General features: G+C 39.1%; 1 pseudogene; it reads left to right on the forward strand.

Moving 5' to 3' along the window:
* Window positions 1-2,752: 2,752 nt before the first annotated feature.
* LOC105743407 lies at window positions 2,753-3,623 on the forward strand (annotated as a pseudogene).
* Window positions 3,624-5,252: the final 1,629 nt, after the last annotated feature.

The raw sequence follows: 5,252 nt of genomic DNA on the forward strand, positions 1-5,252 counted from the left end.
TACATTTTCCTCTCTCTTCACAAAAGTGTTTGAAAAAGAGTCACTTTGCATAGCTCAAGCTTAAGAAGTGAGGAGTTATACATCATGCCCTTAACAGAGGAAATCTATTTATTTGAAATTCTTCTGTATGGGATACTTATCAATTATTTTTTCTCTTATTTATGCAAACATTTATTTTAGTCAGTGTGGATATTTAGATGTTTATACGTTAGGTTTTGATTCAGTAATACTTTACATTGTTGTTATATTAGTCCATCTTAAGTTAATAGATCTTTTGCTTGCCCCCCTCTCCTTTTGAAATAGCTCCAGAATTATAATTTTCTTTATTTTTCACCCCGTTCTCACCTTTAGTGTGACTGTTTCATAAATCTGTAATATAATTAGCTTGTGTAGTCACATTTTGCATGAGATCCAAAGGTTCCTTGACCTGCTGAATGAACTTTTAAAAAACTTTTCACACATTAAATTCTACCCTGTCCTATAAGTTCCTTTTCATTTTGATAAATGCTAAATGTATATTCATTGTTGCAGTGTCATGTGGAATAGCTCACTGCCTTCCCCCAGTTCCTTGTGCTTTATGTATCAAGCTCCTCAACCCCTCCCCTTCTACTTGAACTCCCCACCGACAAGTTTGTTATCTCTATAGATTGTCCTTCCTCATTATATTCACAAAATTGGGAGTCACACATTTTGTGGAATTTCCACTCTCATTTCTATCAGTGGCTCTGTATAGGGAAGAGTCGTTTATCTTGCCATGGCTTGATACCTCTTTTGCTTTTTTGGTCACAGTATAATATTGCTTTGCAACTACAGATTTAATTATGCACTTAGAAAGTCTTATTGAAGAACATTTTAGTTGCTTCCAAGTTTGGGAATTATAGTTAAACTGCTATAAACATTTGTATTTAGGTTTTATGTGGATATAAGTTTTCAAAGCACTTGAGTAAATGCTATGGTGTATGATTTCTGGATCATATGGTGAAAATATATATAGTTTTGTAGGAAATTGCCAAGCTATCTTTTAAAGTTGCTTTACCTTTTTGGATTACAGGCAAGTGCTTATTCTACTGAGCTAATTCCCTGGCCCCACCTTTTTGGATAACAACTAGCAGTAAGTTAGAGTTCTTATCATTTTATATTTTTACCAGACATTAGTATAGTCAGTTTTGTTGATTTAAGCCATTTTTACTGTTATGAAGTGATACTAGAATCTTGCTTTAATTACTTAATTTTAAACATTTATTCATTAATTTTTTTTGAATCTTTTTTTTATTTATTTAGTACAGGGTCTATAGGGTCTCACTACACAGATCGGATTTGTAGCGATTCTCCTGTCTTCAGCCTCCCAAGTGCTGGGATTACAGCTGTGCGCCACCAGCCCAGTCTCAATCTCTGTCTCAGAATGCCCCGAAAGGGGGGGGGCTGGCCTGGCACACCAGAGATCGAACCCCAGCTGCTGCGCTCTGCCTAAGCAGGCGCTTTAGTCTGCTGAGTTATCTGGCCAGCCCTACTTGATGTGTTTTGATGTTATTTTTACTGTCTCTCCTTTGGGGAATTGACACCTTTATCATTATGTAATGTTACTCTTTCTCTTTGCAAAGTTTCCTCCCTATGAATTCTTTATCTGAAGTTAATACAGCAGTTTACATCTTTATTTAATAGCATATCTATCTCTACTTCATACCTGAGTCTTTACATTTAATGTGGATTTAGTATGGAGAAGGTATATTTTGTTCTTGAATTTTTAAAACCCATCAGATAGTATCTATCATTAATTTGATGTATCTGACCATTTTCATTTGACTGCACTTTATTTGGTTTAGTAGCGGCCACATTTGTAATTATTTATTATTGACTATAACTTCCATTATTTCTCCACAATCCAATATTTTTGCTGCTGATGCTTAGGAAACAATACAACATTGTGACCGTTTGACATGCTGAGGATTTGGCAAGACAGGAAAATAGAAGGCATAGAAGCTGCCTGGGAATTAAGGTCTCCAGAACCTTCTCTTGCCTTCCTCTGCTGGTATAAAGAAGGCTCTTTCTGGATTCCCTAATCTGACTAAAGAGACTTCTTCCAAAAGAAATGCAATCATCTTAAATCCCCTCTCTAGGAATCTCATGAAATAATCAGGAAATGTTAACCATGAAAGAGAAGAGATTAAAACTTGTAACCATGCCCAGGCAGAATTCCCATTTCTTCTTTAGAAGACAGCTGGGAGAAACTATCTGGGAAACTCTCCGCCTGGTAGTTTTTTGTGATGAAGGGCTGTACCTCATCTTCCCTCAGCTTGTGGCCACCGCTATGTAGCAGAACTTTAGTGTATGCTACTGTCTGTGTTCAAGTATCATTCGTTTATACTTTTTTTTTTTTTTTCCAGAACTGGGGATTGAACTCAGCCCCTTGCGCTTGCCAGGGAAGCACTTATTGTACTGAGCCATCACCCCAGGCCCCATTTATTCTAAAAATTGTTTACAAGCCTTCAAAATTGCCTCCATTGCCACTCCCTATGCTTTCACTCCTATGAAGTAGCATATATGTTTTTGAATCTCATTGAGTTTCCATGTGATTATTCTCCTGTGATGTCCCTCTACCTGTTAAATTACAGATTTTGTTTTATCCTTATCCAGAGTGTGATAATTTAAGTGAAACTTCAGAATGTATAAAGTAACTTGCTTTGTCTTTTACTGACATCTCTGATTTTTAATACATTTAAACTACTATCCTTCTTTTTCTGGGAAACACTGAATGGTGGATGACGCCGGTGCAGCGGGAGGGGCCGGAGGCCCCGGGAGCCCTGGCATGGGAGGCTTCGGAGGCTTCCGCGGAGGCTTCAGCAGTGGCCTTTGAGGTCGCGGGCACGGCAGAGGCTGGGGCCGAGGCTGCGGGGCTCACGGCGGGAAGGCCGAGGACAAAGAGTGGATTCCTGTCACCAAGCTGGGCCCTCTGGTCAAAGACATGAAGATCAAGTCCCTGGAGGAAATTTACCTTTTTTCCTTACCCATCAAGGAGTCCGAGATTATTGACTTTTTCCTGGGCACATCCCTCAAGGATGAAGTTCTGAAGATCATGCCTGTGAAGAAGCAAACTCTTGCTGGCCAGCGGACCAGGTTCAAGGCATTTGTCGCCATTGGGGACTACAATGGTCACGTTGGCCTGGGTGTAAAGTGTTTCAAGGAAGTAGCCACTGCCATTCGTGGGGCCATTATCCTAGCCATGCTCTCCATTGTCCCCGTGAGGAGAGGCTACTGGGGAAACAAGATGGGCAAGTCCCACACTGTTCCTTGCAAGGTGATGGGCCGCTGTGGCTCTGTGTTGGTGCATCTGATCCCTGCCCCCCGAGGCACTGGCATTGTCTCAGCCCCTGTGCCCAAGAAGCTGCTGCGGATGGCTGCTACTGATGACTGCTACACCTCTGCTAGGGGCTACACTGCTACTTTGGGCATCTTTGCTAAGGCCACCTTTGATGCCATCTCCAAGACCTACAACTATCTGACCCCTGACCTCTGGAAAGAGACGGTGTTCACCAAGTCTCCCTATCAGGAATTCACCGACCATCTTGTGAAAACCCAGAGTCTCTGTCCAGGGGACTCAAGCTCCAGCAGTAGCTACAACATAAAGGGTTTTTATGCAAAAATAAAATGAATTAAGTCTGAAAAAAAATTAAAAAAATAAACTATTATAAAGCTTCTATACTTGAATAAAGGTTTTGATAGTTTGCTGTAGACATTCATAACTAATGTTTGACTTTCCTGACAAGCGCAAGGGCCTAAGTTCAATCCCCAGTTCCACCAAAAAAACCAAAACAAAACAAAAAACAACTAATGTTTGAGTCTACCTTGAAGCAACATTGCTTCACCTCATATATATTGCATTATACAAGTTCTCAAGTCTCCCCTTTATTACCTTTCTGTAGTTATTTCCAATTATTTTTATCAAATTATTGTTTTTAAAAATTAGCTTTTAGATCAGTTATGAAGCAAAATAGTATCTATCACATATTCCTTTCTAATGCTCTTTCTTTCTATGCGTTCTCTGAGCTCTTGATTCTGATTGTATGAATATTAATAATTTTGAAAATGGCTTGGCTGCTTATTATCTCGTATACTTCCTCCTCTCTGTTCTCCTCAATTTCTTCTCAGCATTTAATGCTTGTATTTTGAAATTGCCCCAGAGTCTTGGATGATCTTTTCTCTTTTTTGCTTTCCCTTTTTTTGTTTGTTTGGTAGTTTTTTTCGTCTCATTTTTAACTCCATTTTTTTTTTTCATAGTATCCATCATTGAGCAGTTTCTTTCTTTTTTCTTTAATATATTTGGTACAGGATCTCACTATGCAGCTCAGACTCATAGTGATCCTTTTGCTTTCAGACTCCTCAGTGCTGGGATTACAGGCATGTGTCACCACGCCTGTTCTCCGTGGCTGGCTCAGTGTACTTGAGGGAGGGGCTGATGCGGCATGTGACCCCTTGGATTGAACCCTGGTCCCTGCCCTTGCCTAGGCAGGAGCTTAGTCTCCTGAGCTATCTCGCCAGCCCTCATTTGACAGATTCTATGGGTAGTTTTTCAGGGTTACAGCTTTTTCCTTCCATTTGTAATTTTTTTATGACTGTATTTTAAATTTGTCTACCATTCGAATGCAGGAACTACATTTAAAAGACTTTGTTTGGAGTCTTGGGAATTTCTGATGGGCAGACACAGATTTAGGTTACCTTGTAGGAGCCCTCTGAGGGGCAGAGGAAAAGTGAGAAGTCATGTAAAACCACTGAGTGCTGAAAAGGAATATGAGCTACTGGTGGGATAAAGGACACCAAGAGGTCTACTTTGTAGACCTCGACTTCCTCCTCATCTCTCAGCATCTCTGCCCTGATTTCAGGTATTTCTCTCAGATTCACTTTAGATTTAATATATTAAATATTTAATTATCCCTCCAATATATTAAATATTGTTCAAAAAATGAAAGCCAGAAATACATAAGGTCCCCAAAACAACCTAAATTTCCCCAAGGTTTTATGTTGAAATTGAACAGATGTGATATTTTCTCAATATCATATGTATAATGTTTCATGTGCTTCTGTGACTACATACTTGAAGAAAAGCAATAAATGTAGAGAGAATATCAGAAAATACTCATATTTAGCTATAATCACATTTTTACTAGTTTTTCCATTATACTAACATATTTAATCTAGTTTTAAAAAATGGAAACTGTGATAGTTTTCGCTCAGTATAGCAAAATACTTGATATAAA

Source organism: Octodon degus, unplaced genomic scaffold, assembly GCF_000260255.1.
Source record: "Octodon degus isolate 3935 unplaced genomic scaffold, OctDeg1.0 scaffold00006, whole genome shotgun sequence".
NCBI lineage: Eukaryota > Metazoa > Chordata > Mammalia > Rodentia > Octodontidae > Octodon > Octodon degus.